A 23,181-nucleotide genomic window follows, 5' to 3' on the forward strand; every position below is an offset into this window, starting at 1 on the left:
TCATGCACCTGAGATGTAACAAAACGGAGGACCTTTCAAGAAAGGCTCTTGAGCAGAGTTACTTCAGAAAGTGAAGTAACGAAAAGAAAAACATTCTCATGTTACAATAGATTGGTGAGTGTGAAGAATAGCATCAAGTTAAAGACCTGGCAAGATTGGAACGAAGATGAGAAGAAAGTAAATGTGTTTTAGTTTAGTTTCTTATTTTTCCATGAGTATTCAAGTCTTAGTGACTACATGAAGTTTTGATTCTTCAGTTTGCGTTGAAGACAACCATTGATTGGACCTTACGGACTGTCAGCGGAAGTCCATTCCACCACCTTGTGGACTGACAGAGAAGATTCTTGTTGCATGTCTTGTCGGCATCTTGAAGGGATTGTGGCACGAATAAAGCAATAATAAAGGCTTAAAGGCAGCCAGGTGCTGTAGTGGCTTGATAAGTGCTTTTATGCATGTGAGAAGCGATCCAGTTATGGGAGACTGCAATGGCCAAGATGCAAGGTAAAGAGACATATGTAGGCGTTGGTGGTATAGTGGTGAACATAGCTGCCTTCCAAGCAGTTGACCCGGGTTCGATTCCCGGCCAACGCATCTCATTATACATGGATACCTGTTGTTATTCACAAAACGTGGTACTTTGCCACTCACGTTTATTGATGGCAACCAAAGCTCATATTTTACAGATTGCTCCTGCTTTTTACCTTCAGAGATAACTCATGCAATACAGAACGATATAGGAGTCAACACCTTCAAAAACACTGTGCTTTAATATGTTCTGGTTACATTGACACCTTACTCACAGCTGCACAGATGACCGTGACTCTTACATCGTTTTTAAATGAAGTGATACAAAGCGTTGTTATTTCTCAAAATCAGAATGAGGCCAAAGAGACCTGCATGCTGAAGCTGCGGCCCCATTTTCATGTTGCTATAAAGAAGCTTTTGACCCCGACGTGATTTGAACACGTAACCTTCTGATCTGGAGTCAGACGCGCTACCGTTGCGCCACGAGGTCTAATACGTAGAAGTCTAGCTAAAAAAATGGAACAAGGCAGTCAGATGTTTTAGTTCAATAGCTCTTCCAATGTATTTAGATTTTTTTCATTCCCTCTTGTCTGCCTTAAAGTTTCACCAATTCAAGAGGAGAGTAATGGTGAGGGAAGAACGTACCAAAGGGAGGGAATCTTCAGGCAGAATCCCTGAGCTCTCTGCTTTCTTCTCAACCTGAGTAGTCTATGCATGATTCTGTGTTAGTATCTGTCGATTCGGCCCTTGAAAGGCAATACAGCTAAAGGTAACGTTTCTTGTTTATCATGCACCTGAGATGTAACAAAACGGAGGACCTTTCAAGAAAGGCTCTTGAGCAGAGTTACTTCAGAAAGTGAAGTAACGAAAAGAAAAACATTCTCATGTTACAATAGATTGGTGAGTGTGAAGAATAGCATCAAGTTAAAGACCTGGCAAGATTGGAACGAAGATGAGAAGAAAGTAAATGTGTTTTAGTTTAGTTTCTTATTTTTCCATGAGTATTCAAGTCTTAGTGACTACATGAAGTTTTGATTCTTCAGTTTGCGTTGAAGACAACCATTGATTGGACCTTACGGACTGTCAGCGGAAGTCCATTCCACCACCTTGTGGACTGACAGAGAAGATTCTTGTTGCATGTCTTGTCGGCATCTTGAAGGGATTGTGGCACGAATAAAGCAATAATAGAGGCTTAAAGGCAGCCAGGTGCTGTAGTGGCTTGATAAGTGCTTTTATGCATGTGAGAAGCGATCCAGTTATGGGAGACTGCAATGGCCAAGATGCAAGGTAAAGAGATATATGTAGGCGTTGGTGGTATAGTGGTGAGCATAGCTGCCTTCCAAGCAGTTGACCCGGGTTCGATTCCCGGCCAACGCATCTCATTATACATGGATACCTGATGTTATTCACAAAACGTGGTACTTTGCCACTCACGTTTATTGATGGCAACCAAAGCTCATGTTTTACAGATTGCTCCTGCTTTTTACCTTCAGAGATAACTCATGCAATACAGAACGATATAGGAGTCAACACCTTCAAAAACACTGTGCTTTAATATGTTCTGGTTACATTGACACCTTACTCACAGCTGCACAGATGACCGTGACTCTTACATCGTTTTTAAATGAAGTGATACAAAGCGTTGTTATTTCTCAAAATCAGAACGAGGCCAAAGAGACCTGCATGCTGAAGCTGCGGCCCCATTTTCATGTTGCTATAAAGAAGCTTTTGACCCCGACGTGATTTGAACACGTAACCTTCTGATCTGGAGTCAGACGCGCTACCGTTGCGCCACGAGGACTAATACGTAGAAGTCTAGCTAAAAAAATGGAACAAGGCAGTCAGATGTTTTAGTTCAATAGCTCTTCCAATGTATTTTGATTTTTTTCATTCCCTCTCGTCTGCCTTAAAGTTTCACCAATTCAAGAGGAGAGTAATGGTGAGGGAAGAACGTACCAAAGGGAGGGAATCTTCAGGCAGAATCCCTGAGCTCTCTGCTTTCTTCTCAACCTGAGTAGTCTATGCATGATTCTGTGTTAGTATCTGTCGATTCGGCCCTTGAAAGGCAATACAGCTAAAGGTAACTTTTCTTGTTTATCATGCACCTGAGATGTAACAAAACGGAGGACCTTTCAAGAAAGGCTCTTGAGCAGAGTTACTTCAGAAAGTGAAGTAACGAAAAGAAAAACATTCTCATGTTACAATAGATTGGTGAGTGTGAAGAATAGCATCAAGTTAAAGACCTGGCAAGATTGGAACGAAGATGAGAAGAAAGTAAATGTGTTTTAGTTTAGTTTCTTATTTTTCCATGAGTATTCAAGTGTTAGTGACTACATGAAGTTTTGATTCTTCAGTTTGCGTTGAAGACAACCATTGATTGGACCTTACGGACTGTCAGCGGAAGTCCATTCCACCACCTTGTGGACTGACAGAGAAGATTCTTGTTGCATGTCTTGTCGGCATCTTGAAGGGATGGTGGCACGAATAAAGCAATAATAGAGGCTTAAAGGCAGCCAGGTGCTGTAGTGGCTTGATAAGTGCTTTTATGCATGTGAGAAGCGATCCAGTTATGGGAGACTGCAATGGCCAAGATGCAAGGTAAAGAGACATATGTAGGCGTTGGTGGTATAGTGGTGAGCATAGCTGCCTTCCAAGCAGTTGACCCGGGTTCGATTCCCGGCCAACGCATCTCATTATACATGGATACCTGATGTTATTCACAAAACGTGGTACTTTGCCACTCACGTTTATTGATGGCAACCAAAGCTCATGTTTTACAGATTGCTCCTGCTTTTTACCTTCAGAGATAACTCATGCAATACAGAACGATATAGGAGTCAACACCTTCAAAAACACTGTGCTTTAATATGTTCTGGTTACATTGACACCTTACTCACAGCTGCACAGATGACCGTGACTCTTACATCGTTTTTAAATGAAGTGATACAAAGCGTTGTTATTTCTCAAAATCAGAACGAGGCCAAAGAGACCTGCATGCTGAAGCTGCGGCCCCATTTTCATGTTGCTATAAAGAAGCTTTTGACCCCGACGTGATTTGAACACGTAACCTTCTGATCTGGAGTCAGACGCGCTACCGTTGCGCCACGAGGTCTAATACGTAGAAGTCTAGCTAAAAAAATGGAACAAGGCAGTCAGATGTTTTAGTTCAATAGCTCTTCCAATGTATTTTGATTTTTTTCATTCCCTCTCGTCTGCCTTAAAGTTTCACCAATTCAAGAGGAGAGTAATGGTGAGGGAAGAACGTACCAAAGGGAGGGAATCTTCAGGCAGAATCCCTGAGCTCTCTGCTTTCTTCTCAACCTGAGTAGTCTATGCATGATTCTGTGTTAGTATCTGTCGATTCGGCCCTTGAAAGGCAATACAGCTAAAGGTAACTTTTCTTGTTTATCATGCACCTGAGATGTAACAAAACGGAGGACCTTTCAAGAAAGGCTCTTGAGCAGAGTTACTTCAGAAAGTGAAGTAACGAAAAGAAAAACTTTCTCATGTTACAATAGATTGGTGAGTGTGAAGAATAGCATCAAGTTAAAGACCTGGCAAGATTGGAACGAAGATGAGAAGAAAGTAAATGTGTTTTAGTTTAGTTTCTTATTTTTCCATGAGTATTCAAGTGTTAGTGACTACATGAAGTTTTGATTCTTCAGTTTGCGTTGAAGACAACCATTGATTGGACCTTACGGACTGTCAGCGGAAGTCCATTCCACCACCTTGTGGACTGACAGAGAAGATTCTTGTTGCATGTCTTGTCGGCATCTTGAAGGGATGGTGGCACGAATAAAGCAATAATAGAGGCTTAAAGGCAGCCAGGTGCTGTAGTGGCTTGATAAGTGCTTTTATGCATGTGAGAAGCGATCCAGTTATGGGAGACTGCAATGGCCAAGATGCAAGGTAAAGAGACATATGTAGGTGTTGGTGGTATAGTGGTGAGCATAGCTGCCTTCCAAGCAGTTGACCCGGGTTCGATTCCCGGCCAACGCATCTCATTATACATGGATACCTGATGTTATTCACAAAACGTGGTACTTTGCCACTCACGTTTATTGATGGCAACCAAAGCTCATGTTTTACAGATTGCTCCTGCTTTTTACCTTCAGAGATAACTCATGCAATACAGAACGATATAGGAGTCAACACCTTCAAAAACACTGTGCTTTAATATGTTCTGGTTACATTGACACCTTACTCACAGCTGCACAGATGACCGTGACTCTTACATCGTTTTTAAATGAAGTGATACAAAGCGTTGTTATTTCTCAAAATCAGAACGAGGCCAAAGAGACCTGCATGCTGAAGCTGCGGCCCCATTTTCATGTTGCTATAAAGAAGCTTTTGACCCCGACGTGATTTGAACACGTAACCTTCTGATCTGGAGTCAGACGCGCTACCGTTGCGCCACGAGGTCTAATACGTAGAAGTCTAGCTAAAAAAATGGAACAAGGCAGTCAGATGTTTTAGTTCAATAGCTCTTCCAATGTATTTTGATTTTTTTCATTCCCTCTCGTCTGCCTTAAAGTTTCACCAATTCAAGAGGAGAGTAATGGTGAGGGAAGAACGTACCAAAGGGAGGGAATCTTCAGGCAGAATCCCTGAGCTCTCTGCTTTCTTCTCAACCTGAGTAGTCTATGCATGATTCTGTGTTAGTATCTGTCGATTCGGCCCTTGAAAGGCAATACAGCTAAAGGTAACTTTTCTTGTTTATCATGCACCTGAGATGTAACAAAACGGAGGACCTTTCAAGAAAGGCTCTTGAGCAGAGTTACTTCAGAAAGTGAAGTAACGAAAAGAAAAACTTTCTCATGTTACAATAGATTGGTGAGTGTGAAGAATAGCATCAAGTTAAAGACCTGGCAAGATTGGAACGAAGATGAGAAGAAAGTAAATGTGTTTTAGTTTAGTTTCTTATTTTTCCATGAGTATTCAAGTCTTAGTGACTACATAAAGTTTTGATTCTTCAGTTTGCGTTGAAGACAACCATTGATTGGACCTTACGGACTGTCAGCGGAAGTCCATTCCACCACCTTGTGGACTGACAGAGAAGATTCTTGTTGCATGTCTTGTCGGCATCTTGAAGGGATGGTGGCACGAATAAAGCAATAATAGAGGCTTAAAGGCAGCCAGGTGCTGTAGTGGCTTGATAAGTGCTTTTATGCATGTGAGAAGCGATCCAGTTATGGGAGACTGCAATGGCCAAGATGCAAGGTAAAGAGACATATGTAGGTGTTGGTGGTATAGTGGTGAGCATAGCTGCCTTCCAAGCAGTTGACCCGGGTTCGATTCCCGGCCAACGCATCTCATTATACATGGATACCTGATGTTATTCACAAAACGTGGTACTTTGCCACTCACGTTTATTGATGGCAACCAAAGCTCATGTTTTACAGATTGCTCCTGCTTTTTACCTTCAGAGATAACTCATGCAATACAGAACGATATAGGAGTCAACACCTTCAAAAACACTGTGCTTTAATATGTTCTGGTTACATTGACACCTTACTCACAGCTGCACAGATGACCGTGACTCTTACATCGTTTTTAAATGAAGTGATACAAAGCGTTGTTATTTCTCAAAATCAGAACGAGGCCAAAGAGACCTGCATGCTGAAGCTGCGGCCCCATTTTCATGTTGCTATAAAGAAGCTTTTGACCCCGACGTGATTTGAACACGTAACCTTCTGATCTGGAGTCAGACGCGCTACCGTTGCGCCACGAGGTCTAATACGTAGAAGTCTAGCTAAAAAAATGGAACAAGGCAGTCAGATGTTTTAGTTCAATAGCTCTTCCAATGTATTTTGATTTTTTTCATTCCCTCTCGTCTGCCTTAAAGTTTCACCAATTCAAGAGGAGAGTAATGATGAGGGAAGAACGTACCAAAGGGAGGGAATCTTCAGGCAGAATCCCTGAGCTCTCTGCTTTCTTCTCAACCTGAGTAGTCTATGCATGATTCTGTGTTAGTATCTGTCGATTCGGCCCTTGAAAGGCAATACAGCTAAAGGTAACTTTTCTTGTTTATCATGCACCTGAGATGTAACAAAACGGAGGACCTTTCAAGAAAGGCTCTTGAGCAGAGTTACTTCAGAAAGTGAAGTAACGAAAAGAAAAACTTTCTCATGTTACAATAGATTGGTGAGTGTGAAGAATAGCATCAAGTTAAAGACCTGGCAAGATTGGAACGAAGATGAGAAGAAAGTAAATGTGTTTTAGTTTAGTTTCTTATTTTTCCATGAGTATTCAAGTCTTAGTGACTACATAAAGTTTTGATTCTTCAGTTTGCGTTGAAGACAACCATTGATTGGACCTTACGGACTGTCAGCGGAAGTCCATTCCACCACCTTGTGGACTGACAGAGAAGATTCTTGTTGCATGTCTTGTCGGCATCTTGAAGGGATGGTGGCACGAATAAAGCAATAATAGAGGCTTAAAGGCAGCCAGGTGCTGTAGTGGCTTGATAAGTGCTTTTATGCATGTGAGAAGCGATCCAGTTATGGGAGACTGCAATGGCCAAGATGCAAGGTAAAGAGACATATGTAGGTGTTGGTGGTATAGTGGTGAGCATAGCTGCCTTCCAAGCAGTTGACCCGGGTTCGATTCCCGGCCAACGCATCTCATTATACATGGATACCTGATGTTATTCACAAAACGTGGTACTTTGCCACTCACGTTTATTGATGGCAACCAAAGCTCATGTTTTACAGATTGCTCCTGCTTTTTACCTTCAGAGATAACTCATGCAATACAGAACGATATAGGAGTCAACACCTTCAAAAACACTGTGCTTTAATATGTTCTGGTTACATTGACACCTTACTCACAGCTGCACAGATGACCGTGACTCTTACATCGTTTTTAAATGAAGTGATACAAAGCGTTGTTATTTCTCAAAATCAGAACGAGGCCAAAGAGACCTGCATGCTGAAGCTGCGGCCCCATTTTCATGTTGCTTTAAAGAAGCTTTTGACCCCGACGTGATTTGAACACGTAACCTTCTGATCTGGAGTCAGACGCGCTACCGTTGCGCCACGAGGTCTAATACGTAGAAGTCTAGCTAAAAAAATGGAACAAGGCAGTCAGATGTTTTAGTTCAATAGCTCTTCCAATGTATTTTGATTTTTTTCATTCCCTCTCGTCTGCCTTAAAGTTTCACCAATTCAAGAGGAGAGTAATGGTGAGGGAAGAACGTACCAAAGGGAGGGAATCTTCAGGCAGAATCCCTGAGCTCTCTGCTTTCTTCTCAACCTGAGTAGTCTATGCATGATTCTGTGTTAGTATCTGTCGATTCGGCCCTTGAAAGGCAATACAGCTAAAGGTAACTTTTCTTGTTTATCATGCACCTGAGATGTAACAAAACGGAGGACCTTTCAAGAAAGGCTCTTGAGCAGAGTTACTTCAGAAAGTGAAGTAACGAAAAGAAAAACTTTCTCATGTTACAATAGATTGGTGAGTGTGAAGAATAGCATCAAGTTAAAGACCTGGCAAGATTGGAACGAAGATGAGAAGAAAGTAAATGTGTTTTAGTTTAGTTTCTTATTTTTCCATGAGTATTCAAGTCTTAGTGACTACATAAAGTTTTGATTCTTCAGTTTGCGTTGAAGACAACCATTGATTGGACCTTACGGACTGTCAGCGGAAGTCCATTCCACCACCTTGTGGACTGACAGAGAAGATTCTTGTTGCATGTCTTGTCGGCATCTTGAAGGGATGGTGGCACGAATAAAGCAATAATAGAGGCTTAAAGGCAGCCAGGTGCTGTAGTGGCTTGATAAGTGCTTTTATGCATGTGAGAAGCGATCCAGTTATGGGAGACTGCAATGGCCAAGATGCAAGGTAAAGAGACATATGTAGGCGTTGGTGGTATAGTGGTGAGCATAGCTGCCTTCCAAGCAGTTGACCCGGGTTCGATTCCCGGCCAACGCATCTCATTATACATGGATACCTGATGTTATTCACAAAACGTGGTACTTTGCCACTCACGTTTATTGATGGCAACCAAAGCTCATGTTTTACAGATTGCTCCTGCTTTTTACCTTCAGAGATAACTCATGCAATACAGAACGATATAGGAGTCAACACCTTCAAAAACACTGTGCTTTAATATGTTCTGGTTACATTGACACCTTACTCACAGCTGCACAGATGACCGTGACTCTTACATCGTTTTTAAATGAAGTGATACAAAGCGTTGTTATTTCTCAAAATCAGAACGAGGCCAAAGAGACCTGCATGCTGAAGCTGCGGCCCCATTTTCATGTTGCTATAAAGAAGCTTTTGACCCCGACGTGATTTGAACACGTAACCTTCTGATCTGGAGTCAGACGCGCTACCGTTGCGCCACGAGGACTAATACGTAGAAGTCTAGCTAAAAAAATGGAACAAGGCAGTCAGATGTTTTAGTTCAATAGCTCTTCCAATGTATTTTGATTTTTTTCATTCCCTCTCGTCTGCCTTAAAGTTTCACCAATTCAAGAGGAGAGTAATGGTGAGGGAAGAACGTACCAAAGGGAGGGAATCTTCAGGCAGAATCCCTGAGCTCTCTGCTTTCTTCTCAACCTGAGTAGTCTATGCATGATTCTGTGTTAGTATCTGTCGATTCGGCCCTTGAAAGGCAATACAGCTAAAGGTAACTTTTCTTGTTTATCATGCACCTGAGATGTAACAAAACGGAGGACCTTTCAAGAAAGGCTCTTGAGCAGAGTTACTTCAGAAAGTGAAGTAACGAAAAGAAAAACTTTCTCATGTTACAATAGATTGGTGAGTGTGAAGAATAGCATCAAGTTAAAGACCTGGCAAGATTGGAACGAAGATGAGAAGAAAGTAAATGTGTTTTAGTTTAGTTTCTTATTTTTCCATGAGTATTCAAGTGTTAGTGACTACATGAAGTTTTGATTCTTCAGTTTGCGTTGAAGACAACCATTGATTGGACCTTACGGACTGTCAGCGGAAGTCCATTCCACCACCTTGTGGACTGACAGAGAAGATTCTTGTTGCATGTCTTGTCGGCATCTTGAAGGGATGGTGGCACGAATAAAGCAATAATAGAGGCTTAAAGGCAGCCAGGTGCTGTAGTGGCTTGATAAGTGCTTTTATGCATGTGAGAAGCGATCCAGTTATGGGAGACTGCAATGGCCAAGATGCAAGGTAAAGAGACATATGTAGGTGTTGGTGGTATAGTGGTGAGCATAGCTGCCTTCCAAGCAGTTGACCCGGGTTCGATTCCCGGCCAACGCATCTCATTATACATGGATACCTGATGTTATTCACAAAACGTGGTACTTTGCCACTCACGTTTATTGATGGCAACCAAAGCTCATGTTTTACAGATTGCTCCTGCTTTTTACCTTCAGAGATAACTCATGCAATACAGAACGATATAGGAGTCAACACCTTCAAAAACACTGTGCTTTAATATGTTCTGGTTACATTGACACCTTACTCACAGCTGCACAGATGACCGTGACTCTTACATCGTTTTTAAATGAAGTGATACAAAGCGTTGTTATTTCTCAAAATCAGAACGAGGCCAAAGAGACCTGCATGCTGAAGCTGCGGCCCCATTTTCATGTTGCTATAAAGAAGCTTTTGACCCCGACGTGATTTGAACACGTAACCTTCTGATCTGGAGTCAGACGCGCTACCGTTGCGCCACGAGGTCTAATACGTAGAAGTCTAGCTAAAAAAATGGAACAAGGCAGTCAGATGTTTTAGTTCAATAGCTCTTCCAATGTATTTTGATTTTTTTCATTCCCTCTCGTCTGCCTTAAAGTTTCACCAATTCAAGAGGAGAGTAATGGTGAGGGAAGAACGTACCAAAGGGAGGGAATCTTCAGGCAGAATCCCTGAGCTCTCTGCTTTCTTCTCAACCTGAGTAGTCTATGCATGATTCTGTGTTAGTATCTGTCGATTCGGCCCTTGAAAGGCAATACAGCTAAAGGTAACTTTTCTTGTTTATCATGCACCTGAGATGTAACAAAACGGAGGACCTTTCAAGAAAGGCTCTTGAGCAGAGTTACTTCAGAAAGTGAAGTAACGAAAAGAAAAACTTTCTCATGTTACAATAGATTGGTGAGTGTGAAGAATAGCATCAAGTTAAAGACCTGGCAAGATTGGAACGAAGATGAGAAGAAAGTAAATGTGTTTTAGTTTAGTTTCTTATTTTTCCATGAGTATTCAAGTCTTAGTGACTACATAAAGTTTTGATTCTTCAGTTTGCGTTGAAGACAACCATTGATTGGACCTTACGGACTGTCAGCGGAAGTCCATTCCACCACCTTGTGGACTGACAGAGAAGATTCTTGTTGCATGTCTTGTCGGCATCTTGAAGGGATGGTGGCACGAATAAAGCAATAATAGAGGCTTAAAGGCAGCCAGGTGCTGTAGTGGCTTGATAAGTGCTTTTATGCATGTGAGAAGCGATCCAGTTATGGGAGACTGCAATGGCCAAGATGCAAGGTAAAGAGACATATGTAGGTGTTGGTGGTATAGTGGTGAGCATAGCTGCCTTCCAAGCAGTTGACCCGGGTTCGATTCCCGGCCAACGCATCTCATTATACATGGATACCTGATGTTATTCACAAAACGTGGTACTTTGCCACTCACGTTTATTGATGGCAACCAAAGCTCATGTTTTACAGATTGCTCCTGCTTTTTACCTTCAGAGATAACTCATGCAATACAGAACGATATAGGAGTCAACACCTTCAAAAACACTGTGCTTTAATATGTTCTGGTTACATTGACACCTTACTCACAGCTGCACAGATGACCGTGACTCTTACATCGTTTTTAAATGAAGTGATACAAAGCGTTGTTATTTCTCAAAATCAGAACGAGGCCAAAGAGACCTGCATGCTGAAGCTGCGGCCCCATTTTCATGTTGCTTTAAAGAAGCTTTTGACCCCGACGTGATTTGAACACGTAACCTTCTGATCTGGAGTCAGACGCGCTACCGTTGCGCCACGAGGTCTAATACGTAGAAGTCTAGCTAAAATAATGGAACAAGGCAGTCAGATGTTTTAGTTCAATAGCTCTTCCAATGTATTTTGATTTTTTTCATTCCCTCTCGTCTGCCTTAAAGTTTCACCAATTCAAGAGGAGAGTAATGGTGAGGGAAGAACGTACCAAAGGGAGGGAATCTTCAGGCAGAATCCCTGAGCTCTCTGCTTTCTTCTCAACCTGAGTAGTCTATGCATGATTCTGTGTTAGTATCTGTCGATTCGGCCCTTGAAAGGCAATACAGCTAAAGGTAACGTTTCTTGTTTATCATGCACCTGAGATGTAACAAAACGGAGGACCTTTCAAGAAAGGCTCTTGAGCAGAGTTACTTCAGAAAGTGAAGTAACGAAAAGAAAAACTTTCTCATGTTACAATAGATTGGTGAGTGTGAAGAATAGCATCAAGTTAAAGACCTGGCAAGATTGGAACGAAGATGAGAAGAAAGTAAATGTGTTTTAGTTTAGTTTCTTATTTTTCCATGAGTATTCAAGTCTTAGTGACTACATAAAGTTTTGATTCTTCAGTTTGCGTTGAAGACAACCATTGATTGGACCTTACGGACTGTCAGCGGAAGTCCATTCCACCACCTTGTGGACTGACAGAGAAGATTCTTGTTGCATGTCTTGTCGGCATCTTGAAGGGATGGTGGCACGAATAAAGCAATAATAGAGGCTTAAAGGCAGCCAGGTGCTGTAGTGGCTTGATAAGTGCTTTTATGCATGTGAGAAGCGATCCAGTTATGGGAGACTGCAATGGCCAAGATGCAAGGTAAAGAGACATATGTAGGTGTTGGTGGTATAGTGGTGAGCATAGCTGCCTTCCAAGCAGTTGACCCGGGTTCGATTCCCGGCCAACGCATCTCATTATACATGGATACCTGATGTTATTCACAAAACGTGGTACTTTGCCACTCACGTTTATTGATGGCAACCAAAGCTCATGTTTTACAGATTGCTCCTGCTTTTTACCTTCAGAGATAACTCATGCAATACAGAACGATATAGGAGTCAACACCTTCAAAAACACTGTGCTTTAATATGTTCTGGTTACATTGACACCTTACTCACAGCTGCACAGATGACCGTGACTCTTACATCGTTTTTAAATGAAGTGATACAAAGCGTTGTTATTTCTCAAAATCAGAACGAGGCCAAAGAGACCTGCATGCTGAAGCTGCGGCCCCATTTTCATGTTGCTTTAAAGAAGCTTTTGACCCCGACGTGATTTGAACACGTAACCTTCTGATCTGGAGTCAGACGCGCTACCGTTGCGCCACGAGGTCTAATACGTAGAAGTCTAGCTAAAAAAATGGAACAAGGCAGTCAGATGTTTTAGTTCAATAGCTCTTCCAATGTATTTTGATTTTTTTCATTCCCTCTCGTCTGCCTTAAAGTTTCACCAATTCAAGAGGAGAGTAATGGTGAGGGAAGAACGTACCAAAGGGAGGGAATCTTCAGGCAGAATCCCTGAGCTCTCTGCTTTCTTCTCAACCTGAGTAGTCTATGCATGATTCTGTGTTAGTATCTGTCGATTCGGCCCTTGAAAGGCAATACAGCTAAAGGTAACTTTTCTTGTTTATCATGCACCTGAGATGTAACAAAACGGAGGACCTTTCAAGAAAGGCTCTTGAGCAGAGTTACTTCAGAAAGTGAAGTAACGAAAAGAAAAACTTTCTCATGTTACAATAGATTGGTGAGTGTGAAGAATAGCATCAAGTTAAAGACCTGGCAAGATTGGAACGAAGATGAGAAGAAAGTAAATGTGTTTTAGTTTAGTTTCTTATTTTTCCATGAGTATTCAAGTCTTAGTGACTACATAAAGTTTTGATTCTTCAGTTTGCGTTGAAGACAACCATTGATTGGACCTTACGGACTGTCAGCGGAAGTCCATTCCACCACCTTGTGGACTGACAGAGAAGATTCTTGTTGCATGTCTTGTCGGCATCTTGAAGGGATGGTGGCACGAATAAAGCAATAATAGAGGCTTAAAGGCAGCCAGGTGCTGTAGTGGCTTGATAAGTGCTTTTATGCATGTGAGAAGCGATTCAGTTATGGGAGACTGCAATGGCCAAGATGCAAGGTAAAGAGACATATGTAGGCGTTGGTGGTATAGTGGTGAGCGTAGCTGCCTTCCAAGCAGTTGACCCGGGTTCGATTCCCGGCCAACGCATCTCATTATACATGGATACCTGATATTATTCACAAAACGTGGTACTTTGCCACTCACGTTTATTGATGGCAACCAAAGCTCATGTTTTACAGATTGCTCCTGCTTTTTACCTTCAGAGATAACTCATGCAATACAGAACGATATAGGAGTCAACACCTTCAAAAACACTGTGCTTTAATATGTTCTGGTTACATTGACACCTTACTCACAGCTGCACAGATGACCGTGACTCTTACATCGTTTTTAAATGAAGTGATACAAAGCGTTGTTATTTCTCAAAATCAGAATGAGGCCAAAGAGACCTGCATGCTGAAGCTGCGGCCCCATTTTCATGTTGCTATAAAGAAGCTTTTGACCCCGACGTGATTTGAACACGTAACCTTCTGATCTGGAGTCAGACGCGCTACCGTTGCGCCACGAGGTCTAATACGTAGAAGTCTAGCTAAAAAAATGGAATAAGGCAGTCAGATGTTTTAGTTCAATAGCTCTTCCAATGTATTTTGATTTTTTTCATTCCCTCTCGTCTGCCTTAAAGTTTCACCAATTCAAGAGGAGAGTAATGGTGAGGGAAAAACGTACCAAAGGGAGGGAATCTTCAGGCAGAATCCCTGAGCTCTCTGCTTTCTTCTCAACCTGAGTAGTCTATGCATGATTCTGTGTTAGTATCTGTCGATTCGGCCCTTGAAAGGCAATACAGCTAAAGGTAACGTTTCTTGTTTATCATGCACCTGAGATGTAACAAAACGGAGGACCTTTCAAGAAAGGCTCTTGAGCAGAGTTACTTCAGAAAGTGAAGTAACGAAAAGAAAAACATTCTCATGTTACAATAGATTGGTGAGTGTGAAGAATAGCATCAAGTTAAAGACCTGGCAAGATTGGAACGAAGATGAGAAGAAAGTAAATGTGTTTTAGTTTAGTTTCTTATTTTTCCATGAGTATTCAAGTCTTAGTGACTACATGAAGTTTTGATTCTTCAGTTTGCGTTGAAGACAACCATTGATTGGACCTTACGGACTGTCAGCGGAAGTCCATTCCACCACCTTGTGGACTGACAGAGAAGATTCTTGTTGCATGTCTTGTCGGCATCTTGAAGGGATGGTGGCACGAATAAAGCAATAATAGAGGCTTAAAGGCAGCCAGGTGCTGTAGTGGCTTGATAAGTGCTTTTATGCATGTGAGAAGCGATCCAGTTATGGGAGACTGCAATGGCCAAGATGCAAGGTAAAGAGACATATGTAGGCGTTGGTGGTATAGTGGTGAGCATAGCTGCCTTCCAAGCAGTTGACCCGGGTTCGATTCCCGGCCAACGCATCTCATTATACATGGATACCTGATGTTATTCACAAAACGTGGTACTTTGCCACTCACGTTTATTGATGGCAACCAAAGCTCATGTTTTACAGATTGCTCCTGCTTTTTACCTTCAGAGATAACTCATGCAATACAGAACGATATAGGAGTCAACACCTTCAAAAACACTGTGCTTTAATATGTTCTGGTTACATTGACACCTTACTCACAGCTGCACAGATGACCGTGACTCTTACATCGTTTTTAAATGAAGTGATACAAAGCGTTGTTATTTCTCAAAATCAGAATGAGGCCAAAGAGACCTGCATGCTGAAGCTGCGGCCCCATTTTCATGTTGCTATAAAGAAGCTTTTGACCCCGACGTGATTTGAACACGTAACCTTCTGATCTGGAGTCAGACGCGCTACCGTTGCGCCACGAGGTCTAATACGTAGAAGTCTAGCTAAAAAAATGGAATAAGGCAGTCAGATGTTTTAGTTCAATAGCTCTTCCAATGTATTTTGATTTTTTTCATTCCCTCTCGTCTGCCTTAAAGTTTCACCAATTCAAGAGGAGAGTAATGGTGAGGGAAAAACGTACCAAAGGGAGGGAATCTTCAGGCAGAATCCCTGAGCTCTCTGCTTTCTTCTCAACCTGAGTAGTCTATGCATGATTCTGTGTTAGTATCTGTCGATTCGGCCCTTGAAAGGCAATACAGCTAAAGGTAACGTTTCTTGTTTATCATGCACCTGAGATGTAACAAAACGGAGGACCTTTCAAGAAAGGCTCTTGAGCAGAGTTACTTCAGAAAGTGAAGTAACGAAAAGAAAAACATTCTCATGTTACAATAGATTGGTGAGTGTGAAGAATAGCATCAAGTTAAAGACCTGGCAAGATTGGAACGAAGATGAGAAGAAAGTAAATGTGTTTTAGTTTAGTTTCTTATTTTTCCATGAGTATTCAAGTCTTAGTGACTACATGAAGTTTTGATTCTTCAGTTTGCGTTGAAGACAACCATTGATTGGACCTTACGGACTGTCAGCGGAAGTCCATTCCACCACCTTGTGGACTGACAGAGAAGATTCTTGTTGCATGTCTTGTCGGCATCTTGAAGGGATGGTGGCACGAATAAAGCAATAATAGAGGCTTAAAGGCAGCCAGGTGCTGTAGTGGCTTGATAAGTGCTTTTATGCATGTGAGAAGCGATCCAGTTATGGGAGACTGCAATGGCCAAGATGCAAGGTAAAGAGACATATGTAGGCGTTGGTGGTATAGTGGTGAGCATAGCTGCCTTCCAAGCAGTTGACCCGGGTTCGATTCCCGGCCAACGCATCTCATTATACATGGATACCTGATGTTATTCACAAAACGTGGTACTTTGCCACTCACGTTTATTGATGGCAACCAAAGCTCATGTTTTACAGATTGCTCCTGCTTTTTACCTTCAGAGATAACTCATGCAATACAGAACGATATAGGAGTCAACACCTTCAAAAACACTGTGCTTTAATATGTTCTGGTTACATTGACACCTTACTCACAGCTGCACAGATGACCGTGACTCTTACATCGTTTTTAAATGAAGTGATACAAAGCGTTGTTATTTCTCAAAATCAGAATGAGGCCAAAGAGACCTGCATGCTGAAGCTGCGGCCCCATTTTCATGTTGCTATAAAGAAGCTTTTGACCCCGACGTGATTTGAACACGTAACCTTCTGATCTGGAGTCAGACGCGCTACCGTTGCGCCACGAGGTCTAATACGTAGAAGTCTAGCTAAAAAAATGGAATAAGGCAGTCAGATGTTTTAGTTCAATAGCTCTTCCAATGTATTTTGATTTTTTTCATTCCCTCTCGTCTGCCTTAAAGTTTCACCAATTCAAGAGGAGAGTAATGGTGAGGGAAAAACGTACCAAAGGGAGGGAATCTTCAGGCAGAATCCCTGAGCTCTCTGCTTTCTTCTCAACCTGAGTAGTCTATGCATGATTCTGTGTTAGTATCTGTCGATTCGGCCCTTGAAAGGCAATACAGCTAAAGGTAACGTTTCTTGTTTATCATGCACCTGAGATGTAACAAAACGGAGGACCTTTCAAGAAAGGCTCTTGAGCAGAGTTACTTCAGAAAGTGAAGTAACGAAAAGAAAAACATTCTCATGTTACAATAGATTGGTGAGTGTGAAGAATAGCATCAAGTTAAAGACCTGGCAAGATTGGAACGAAGATGAGAAGAAAGTAAATGTGTTTTAGTTTAGTTTCTTATTTTTCCATGAGTATTCAAGTGTTAGTGACTACATGAAGTTTTGATTCTTCAGTTTGCGTTGAAGACAACCATTGATTGGACCTTACGGACTGTCAGCGGAAGTCCATTCCACCACCTTGTGGACTGACAGAGAAGATTCTTGTTGCATGTCTTGTCGGCATCTTGAAGGGATGGTGGCACGAATAAAGCAATAATAGAGGCTTAAAGGCAGCCAGGTGCTGTAGTGGCTTGATAAGTGCTTTTATGCATGTGAGAAGCGATCCAGTTATGGGAGACTGCAATGGCCAAGATGCAAGGTAAAGAGACATATGTAGGCGTTGGTAGTATAGTGGTGAGCATAGCTGCCTTCCAAGCAGTTGACCCGGGTTCGATTCCCGGCCAACGCATCTCATTATACATGGATACCTGATGTAATTCACAAAACGTGGTACTTTGCCACTCACGTTTATTGATGGCAACCAAAGCTCATGTTTTACAGATTGCTCCTGCTTTTTACCTTCAGAGATAACTCATGCAATACAGAACGATATAGGAGTCAACACCTTCAAAAACACTGTGCTTTAATATGTTCTGGTTACATTGACACCTTACTCACAGCTGCACAGATGACCGTGACTCTTACATCGTTTTTAAATGAAGTGATACAAAGCGTTGTTATTTCTCAAAATCAGAACGAGGCCAAAGAGACCTGCATGCTGAAGCTGCGGCCCCATTTTTATGTTGCTATAAAGAAGCTTTTGACCCCGACGTGATTTGAACACGTAACCTTCTGATCTGGAGTCAGACGCGCTACCGTTGCGCCACGAGGTCTAATACGTAGAAGTCTAGCTAAAATAATGGAACAAGGCAGTCAGATGTTTTAGTTCAATAGCTCTTCCAATGTATTTTGATTTTTTTCATTCCCTCTCGTCTGCCTTAAAGTTTCACCAATTCAAGAGGAGAGTAATGGTGAGGGAAGAACGTACCAAAGGGAGGGAATCTTCAGGCAGAATCCCTGAGCTCTCTGCTTTCTTCTCAACCTGAGTAGTCTATGCATGATTCTGTGTTAGTATCTGTCGATTCGGCCCTTGAAAGGCAATACAGCTAAAGGTAACGTTTCTTGTTTATCATGCACCTGAGATGTAACAAAACGGAGGACCTTTCAAGAAAGGCTCTTGAGCAGAGTTACTTCAGAAAGTGAAGTAACGAAAAGAAAAACATTCTCATGTTACAATAGATTGGTGAGTGTGAAGAATAGCATCAAGTTAAAGACCTGGCAAGATTGGAACGAAGATGAGAAGAAAGTAAATGTGTTTTAGTTTAGTTTCTTATTTTTCCATGAGTATTCAAGTCTTAGTGACTACATGAAGTTTTGATTCTTCAGTTTGCGTTGAAGACAACCATTGATTGGACCTTACGGACTGTCAGCGGAAGTCCATTCCACCACCTTGTGGACTGACAGAGAAGATTCTTGTTGCATGTCTTGTCGGCATCTTGAAGGGATGGTGGCACGAATAAAGCAATAATAGAGGCTTAAAGGCAGCCAGGTGCTGTAGTGGCTTGATAAGTGCTTTTATGCATGTGAGAAGCGATCCAGTTATGGGAGACTGCAATGGCCAAGATGCAAGGTAAAGAGACATATGTAGGCGTTGGTGGTATAGTGGTGAGCATAGCTGCCTTCCAAGCAGTTGACCCGGGTTCGATTCCCGGCCAACGCATCTCATTATACATGGATACCTGATGTTATTCACAAAACGTGGTACTTTGCCACTCACGTTTATTGATGGCAACCAAAGCTCATGTTTTACAGATTGCTCCTGCTTTTTACCTTCAGAGATAACTCATGCAATACAGAACGAAATAGGAGTCAACACCTTCAAAAACACTGTGCTTTAATATGTTCTGGTTACATTGACACCTTACTCACAGCTGCACAGATGACCGTGACTCTTACATCGTTTTTAAATGAAGTGATACAAAGCGTTGTTATTTCTCAAAATCAGAATGAGGCCAAAGAGACCTGCATGCTGAAGCTGCGGCCCCATTTTCATGTTGCTATAAAGAAGCTTTTGACCCCGACGTGATTTGAACACGTAACCTTCTGATCTGGAGTCAGACGCGCTACCGTTGCGCCACGAGGTCTAATACGTAGAAGTCTAGCTAAAATAATGGAACAAGGCAGTCAGATGTTTTAGTTCAATAGCTCTTCCAATGTATTTTGATTTTTTTCATTCCCTCTCGTCTGCCTTAAAGTTTCACCAATTCAAGAGGAGAGTAATGGTGAGGGAAGAACGTACCAAAGGGAGGGAATCTTCAGGCAGAATCCCTGAGCTCTCTGCTTTCTTCTCAACCTGAGTAGTCTATGCATGATTCTGTGTTAGTATCTGTCGATTCGGCCCTTGAAAGGCAATACAGCTAAAGGTAACGTTTCTTGTTTATCATGCACCTGAGATGTAACAAAACGGAGGACCTTTCAAGAAAGGCTCTTGAGCAGAGTTACTTCAGAAAGTGAAGTAACGAAAAGAAAAACATTCTCATGTTACAATAGATTGGTGAGTGTGAAGAATAGCATCAAGTTAAAGACCTGGCAAGATTGGAACGAAGATGAGAAGAAAGTAAATGTGTTTTAGTTTAGTTTCTTATTTTTCCATGAGTATTCAAGTCTTAGTGACTACATGAAGTTTTGATTCTTCAGTTTGCGTTGAAGACAACCATTGATTGGACCTTACGGACTGTCAGCGGAAGTCCATTCCACCACCTTGTGGACTGACAGAGAAGATTCTTGTTGCATGTCTTGTCGGCATCTTGAAGGGATGGTGGCACGAATAAAGCAATAATAGAGGCTTAAAGGCAGCCAGGTGCTGTAGTGGCTTGATAAGTGCTTTTATGCATGTGAGAAGCGATCCAGTTATGGGAGACTGCAATGGCCAAGATGCAAGGTAAAGAGACATATGTAGGCGTTGGTGGTATAGTGGTGAGCATAGCTGCCTTCCAAGCAGTTGACCCGGGTTCGATTCCCGGCCAACGCATCTCATTATACATGGATACCTGATGTTATTCACAAAACGTGGTACTTTGCCACTCACGTTTATTGATGGCAACCAAAGCTCATGTTTTACAGATTGCTCCTGCTTTTTACCTTCAGAGATAACTCATGCAATACAGAACGAAATAGGAGTCAACACCTTCAAAAACACTGTGCTTTAATATGTTCTGGTTACATTGACACCTTACTCACAGCTGCACAGATGACCGTGACTCTTACATCGTTTTTAAATGAAGTGATACAAAGCGTTGTTATTTCTCAAAATCAGAATGAGGCCAAAGAGACCTGCATGCTGAAGCTGCGGCCCCATTTTCATGTTGCTATAAAGAAGCTTTTGACCCCGACGTGATTTGAACACGTAACCTTCTGATCTGGAGTCAGACGCGCTACCGTTGCGCCACGAGGTCTAATACGTAGAAGTCTAGCTAAAAAAATGGAATAAGGCAGTCAGATGTTTTAGTTCAATAGCTCTTCCAATGTATTTTGATTTTTTTCATTCCCTCTCGTCTGCCTTAAAGTTTCACCAATTCAAGAGGAGAGTAATGGTGAGGGAAAAACGTACCAAAGGGAGGGAATCTTCAGGCAGAATCCCTGAGCTCTCTGCTTTCTTCTCAACCTGAGTAGTCTATGCATGATTCTGTGTTAGTATCTGTCGATTCGGCCCTTGAAAGGCAATACAGCTAAAGGTAACGTTTCTTGTTTATCATGCACCTGAGATGTAACAAAACGGAGGACCTTTCAAGAAAGGCTCTTGAGCAGAGTTACTTCAGAAAGTGAAGTAACGAAAAGAAAAACATTCTCATGTTACAATAGATTGGTGAGTGTGAAGAATAGCATCAAGTTAAAGACCTGGCAAGATTGGAACGAAGATGAGAAGAAAGTAAATGTGTTTTAGTTTAGTTTCTTATTTTTCCATGAGTATTCAAGTCTTAGTGACTACATAAAGTTTTGATTCTTCAGTTTGCGTTGAAGACAACCATTGATTGGACCTTACGGACTGTCAGCGGAAGTCCATTCCACCACCTTGTGGACTGACAGAGAAGATTCTTGTTGCATGTCTTGTCGGCATCTTGAAGGGATTGTGGCACGAATAAAGCAATAATAAAGGCTTAAAGGCAGCCAGGTGCTGTAGTGGCTTGATAAGTGCTTTTATGCATGTGAGAAGCGATCCAGTTATGGGAGACTGCAATGGCCAAGATGCAAGGTAAAGAGACATATGTAGGCGTTGGTGGTATAGTGGTGAACATAGCTGCCTTCCAAGCAGTTGACCCGGGTTCGATTCCCGGCCAACGCATCTCATTATACATGGATACCTGATGTTATTCACAAAACGTGGTACTTTGCCACTCACGTTTATTGATGGCAACCAAAGCTCATATTTTACAGATTGCTCCTGCTTTTTACCTTCAGAGATAACTCATGCAATACAGAACGATATAGGAGTCAACACCTTCAAAAACACTGTGCTTTAATATGTTCTGGTTACATTGACACCTTACTCACAGCTGCACAGATGACCGTGACTCTTACATCGTTTTTAAATGAAGTGATACAAAGCGTTGTTATTTCTCAAAATCAGAATGAGGCCAAAGAGACCTGCATGCTGAAGCTGCGGCCCCATTTTCATGTTGCTATAAAGAAGCTTTTGACCCCGACGTGATTTGAACACGTAACCTTCTGATCTGGAGTCAGACGCGCTACCGTTGCGCCACGAGGTCTAATACGTAGAAGTCTAGCTAAAAAAATGGAATAAGGCAGTCAGATGTTTTAGTTCAATAGCTCTTCCAATGTATTTTGATTTTTTTCATTCCCTCTCGTCTGCCTTAAAGTTTCACCAATTCAAGAGGAGAGTAATGGTGAGGGAAAAACGTACCAAAGGGAGGGAATCTTCAGGCAGAATCCCTGAGCTCTCTGCTTTCTTCTCAACCTGAGTAGTCTATGCATGATTCTGTGTTAGTATCTGTCGATTCGGCCCTTGAAAGGCAATACAGCTAAAGGTAACGTTTCTTGTTTATCATGCACCTGAGATGTAACAAAACGGAGGACCTTTCAAGAAAGGCTCTTGAGCAGAGTTACTTCAGAAAGTGAAGTAACGAAAAGAAAAACATTCTCATGTTACAATAGATTGGTGAGTGTGAAGAATAGCATCAAGTTAAAGACCTGGCAAGATTGGAACGAAGATGAGAAGAAAGTAAATGTGTTTTAGTTTAGTTTCTTATTTTTCCATGAGTATTCAAGTCTTAGTGACTACATAAAGTTTTGATTCTTCAGTTTGCGTTGAAGACAACCATTGATTGGACCTTACGGACTGTCAGCGGAAGTCCATTCCACCACCTTGTGGACTGACAGAGAAGATTCTTGTTGCATGTCTTGTCGGCATCTTGAAGGGATTGTGGCACGAATAAAGCAATAATAAAGGCTTAAAGGCAGCCAGGTGCTGTAGTGGCTTGATAAGTGCTTTTATGCATGTGAGAAGCGATCCAGTTATGGGAGACTGCAATGGCCAAGATGCAAGGTAAAGAGACATATGTAGGCGTTGGTGGTATAGTGGTGAACATAGCTGCCTTCCAAGCAGTTGACCCGGGTTCGATTCCCGGCCAACGCATCTCATTATACATGGATACCTGATGTTATTCACAAAACGTGGTACTTTGCCACTCACGTTTATTGATGGCAACCAAAGCTCATATTTTACAGATTGCTCCTGCTTTTTACCTTCAGAGATAACTCATGCAATACAGAACGATATAGGAGTCAACACCTTCAAAAACACTGTGCTTTAATATGTTCTGGTTACATTGACACCTTACTCACAGCTGCACAGATGACCGTGACTCTTACATCGTTTTTAAATGAAGTGATACAAAGCGTTGTTATTTCTCAAAATCAGAATGAGGCCAAAGAGACC

The 23,181-nt window shown here is 41.9% G+C and overlaps 35 non-coding genes across 35 annotated transcripts; 18 read left to right on the forward strand and 17 right to left on the reverse strand.

Annotated features, from left to right (window-relative positions):
• The first annotated feature begins 519 nt into the window (after positions 1-519).
• On the forward strand, positions 520-591 carry trnag-ucc (transfer RNA glycine (anticodon UCC)). The gene has a single exon. It is a non-coding gene; the product is annotated as a tRNA-Gly (tRNA).
• A 352-nt stretch (positions 592-943) lies between these two features.
• Positions 944-1,015, reverse strand: trnaw-cca (transfer RNA tryptophan (anticodon CCA)). The gene has a single exon. It is a non-coding gene; the product is annotated as a tRNA-Trp (tRNA).
• An 815-nt stretch (positions 1,016-1,830) lies between these two features.
• On the forward strand, positions 1,831-1,902 carry trnag-ucc (transfer RNA glycine (anticodon UCC)). The gene has a single exon. It is a non-coding gene; the product is annotated as a tRNA-Gly (tRNA).
• Positions 1,903-2,254: 352 nt separating this feature from the next.
• Positions 2,255-2,326, reverse strand: trnaw-cca (transfer RNA tryptophan (anticodon CCA)). The gene has a single exon. It is a non-coding gene; the product is annotated as a tRNA-Trp (tRNA).
• An 815-nt stretch (positions 2,327-3,141) lies between these two features.
• On the forward strand, positions 3,142-3,213 carry trnag-ucc (transfer RNA glycine (anticodon UCC)). The gene has a single exon. It is a non-coding gene; the product is annotated as a tRNA-Gly (tRNA).
• Positions 3,214-3,565: 352 nt separating this feature from the next.
• On the reverse strand, positions 3,566-3,637 carry trnaw-cca (transfer RNA tryptophan (anticodon CCA)). The gene has a single exon. It is a non-coding gene; the product is annotated as a tRNA-Trp (tRNA).
• An 815-nt stretch (positions 3,638-4,452) lies between these two features.
• trnag-ucc (transfer RNA glycine (anticodon UCC)) lies at positions 4,453-4,524 on the forward strand. The gene has a single exon. It is a non-coding gene; the product is annotated as a tRNA-Gly (tRNA).
• A 352-nt stretch (positions 4,525-4,876) lies between these two features.
• On the reverse strand, positions 4,877-4,948 carry trnaw-cca (transfer RNA tryptophan (anticodon CCA)). The gene has a single exon. It is a non-coding gene; the product is annotated as a tRNA-Trp (tRNA).
• Positions 4,949-5,763: 815 nt separating this feature from the next.
• Positions 5,764-5,835, forward strand: trnag-ucc (transfer RNA glycine (anticodon UCC)). The gene has a single exon. It is a non-coding gene; the product is annotated as a tRNA-Gly (tRNA).
• Positions 5,836-6,187: 352 nt separating this feature from the next.
• Positions 6,188-6,259, reverse strand: trnaw-cca (transfer RNA tryptophan (anticodon CCA)). Its single transcript has one exon. It is a non-coding gene; the product is annotated as a tRNA-Trp (tRNA).
• An 815-nt stretch (positions 6,260-7,074) lies between these two features.
• Positions 7,075-7,146, forward strand: trnag-ucc (transfer RNA glycine (anticodon UCC)). Its single transcript has one exon. It is a non-coding gene; the product is annotated as a tRNA-Gly (tRNA).
• Positions 7,147-7,498: 352 nt separating this feature from the next.
• Positions 7,499-7,570, reverse strand: trnaw-cca (transfer RNA tryptophan (anticodon CCA)). The gene has a single exon. It is a non-coding gene; the product is annotated as a tRNA-Trp (tRNA).
• An 815-nt stretch (positions 7,571-8,385) lies between these two features.
• trnag-ucc (transfer RNA glycine (anticodon UCC)) lies at positions 8,386-8,457 on the forward strand. The gene has a single exon. It is a non-coding gene; the product is annotated as a tRNA-Gly (tRNA).
• A 352-nt stretch (positions 8,458-8,809) lies between these two features.
• trnaw-cca (transfer RNA tryptophan (anticodon CCA)) lies at positions 8,810-8,881 on the reverse strand. The gene has a single exon. It is a non-coding gene; the product is annotated as a tRNA-Trp (tRNA).
• An 815-nt stretch (positions 8,882-9,696) lies between these two features.
• On the forward strand, positions 9,697-9,768 carry trnag-ucc (transfer RNA glycine (anticodon UCC)). Its single transcript has one exon. It is a non-coding gene; the product is annotated as a tRNA-Gly (tRNA).
• A 352-nt stretch (positions 9,769-10,120) lies between these two features.
• On the reverse strand, positions 10,121-10,192 carry trnaw-cca (transfer RNA tryptophan (anticodon CCA)). The gene has a single exon. It is a non-coding gene; the product is annotated as a tRNA-Trp (tRNA).
• Positions 10,193-11,007: 815 nt separating this feature from the next.
• trnag-ucc (transfer RNA glycine (anticodon UCC)) lies at positions 11,008-11,079 on the forward strand. The gene has a single exon. It is a non-coding gene; the product is annotated as a tRNA-Gly (tRNA).
• A 352-nt stretch (positions 11,080-11,431) lies between these two features.
• trnaw-cca (transfer RNA tryptophan (anticodon CCA)) lies at positions 11,432-11,503 on the reverse strand. The gene has a single exon. It is a non-coding gene; the product is annotated as a tRNA-Trp (tRNA).
• Positions 11,504-12,318: 815 nt separating this feature from the next.
• trnag-ucc (transfer RNA glycine (anticodon UCC)) lies at positions 12,319-12,390 on the forward strand. Its single transcript has one exon. It is a non-coding gene; the product is annotated as a tRNA-Gly (tRNA).
• Positions 12,391-12,742: 352 nt separating this feature from the next.
• On the reverse strand, positions 12,743-12,814 carry trnaw-cca (transfer RNA tryptophan (anticodon CCA)). The gene has a single exon. It is a non-coding gene; the product is annotated as a tRNA-Trp (tRNA).
• Positions 12,815-13,629: 815 nt separating this feature from the next.
• trnag-ucc (transfer RNA glycine (anticodon UCC)) lies at positions 13,630-13,701 on the forward strand. Its single transcript has one exon. It is a non-coding gene; the product is annotated as a tRNA-Gly (tRNA).
• Positions 13,702-14,053: 352 nt separating this feature from the next.
• trnaw-cca (transfer RNA tryptophan (anticodon CCA)) lies at positions 14,054-14,125 on the reverse strand. Its single transcript has one exon. It is a non-coding gene; the product is annotated as a tRNA-Trp (tRNA).
• An 815-nt stretch (positions 14,126-14,940) lies between these two features.
• Positions 14,941-15,012, forward strand: trnag-ucc (transfer RNA glycine (anticodon UCC)). Its single transcript has one exon. It is a non-coding gene; the product is annotated as a tRNA-Gly (tRNA).
• A 352-nt stretch (positions 15,013-15,364) lies between these two features.
• On the reverse strand, positions 15,365-15,436 carry trnaw-cca (transfer RNA tryptophan (anticodon CCA)). Its single transcript has one exon. It is a non-coding gene; the product is annotated as a tRNA-Trp (tRNA).
• Positions 15,437-16,251: 815 nt separating this feature from the next.
• trnag-ucc (transfer RNA glycine (anticodon UCC)) lies at positions 16,252-16,323 on the forward strand. The gene has a single exon. It is a non-coding gene; the product is annotated as a tRNA-Gly (tRNA).
• A 352-nt stretch (positions 16,324-16,675) lies between these two features.
• On the reverse strand, positions 16,676-16,747 carry trnaw-cca (transfer RNA tryptophan (anticodon CCA)). Its single transcript has one exon. It is a non-coding gene; the product is annotated as a tRNA-Trp (tRNA).
• An 815-nt stretch (positions 16,748-17,562) lies between these two features.
• trnag-ucc (transfer RNA glycine (anticodon UCC)) lies at positions 17,563-17,634 on the forward strand. The gene has a single exon. It is a non-coding gene; the product is annotated as a tRNA-Gly (tRNA).
• Positions 17,635-17,986: 352 nt separating this feature from the next.
• trnaw-cca (transfer RNA tryptophan (anticodon CCA)) lies at positions 17,987-18,058 on the reverse strand. The gene has a single exon. It is a non-coding gene; the product is annotated as a tRNA-Trp (tRNA).
• An 815-nt stretch (positions 18,059-18,873) lies between these two features.
• Positions 18,874-18,945, forward strand: trnag-ucc (transfer RNA glycine (anticodon UCC)). Its single transcript has one exon. It is a non-coding gene; the product is annotated as a tRNA-Gly (tRNA).
• A 352-nt stretch (positions 18,946-19,297) lies between these two features.
• Positions 19,298-19,369, reverse strand: trnaw-cca (transfer RNA tryptophan (anticodon CCA)). The gene has a single exon. It is a non-coding gene; the product is annotated as a tRNA-Trp (tRNA).
• An 815-nt stretch (positions 19,370-20,184) lies between these two features.
• Positions 20,185-20,256, forward strand: trnag-ucc (transfer RNA glycine (anticodon UCC)). Its single transcript has one exon. It is a non-coding gene; the product is annotated as a tRNA-Gly (tRNA).
• Positions 20,257-20,608: 352 nt separating this feature from the next.
• On the reverse strand, positions 20,609-20,680 carry trnaw-cca (transfer RNA tryptophan (anticodon CCA)). Its single transcript has one exon. It is a non-coding gene; the product is annotated as a tRNA-Trp (tRNA).
• Positions 20,681-21,495: 815 nt separating this feature from the next.
• trnag-ucc (transfer RNA glycine (anticodon UCC)) lies at positions 21,496-21,567 on the forward strand. The gene has a single exon. It is a non-coding gene; the product is annotated as a tRNA-Gly (tRNA).
• Positions 21,568-21,919: 352 nt separating this feature from the next.
• trnaw-cca (transfer RNA tryptophan (anticodon CCA)) lies at positions 21,920-21,991 on the reverse strand. The gene has a single exon. It is a non-coding gene; the product is annotated as a tRNA-Trp (tRNA).
• Positions 21,992-22,806: 815 nt separating this feature from the next.
• Positions 22,807-22,878, forward strand: trnag-ucc (transfer RNA glycine (anticodon UCC)). Its single transcript has one exon. It is a non-coding gene; the product is annotated as a tRNA-Gly (tRNA).
• The last annotated feature ends 303 nt before the right edge of the window (positions 22,879-23,181 follow it).

This window comes from Brachyhypopomus gauderio, unplaced genomic scaffold (assembly GCF_052324685.1).
Source record: "Brachyhypopomus gauderio isolate BG-103 unplaced genomic scaffold, BGAUD_0.2 sc92, whole genome shotgun sequence".
In the NCBI taxonomy this organism is placed as follows: domain Eukaryota; kingdom Metazoa; phylum Chordata; class Actinopteri; order Gymnotiformes; family Hypopomidae; genus Brachyhypopomus; species Brachyhypopomus gauderio.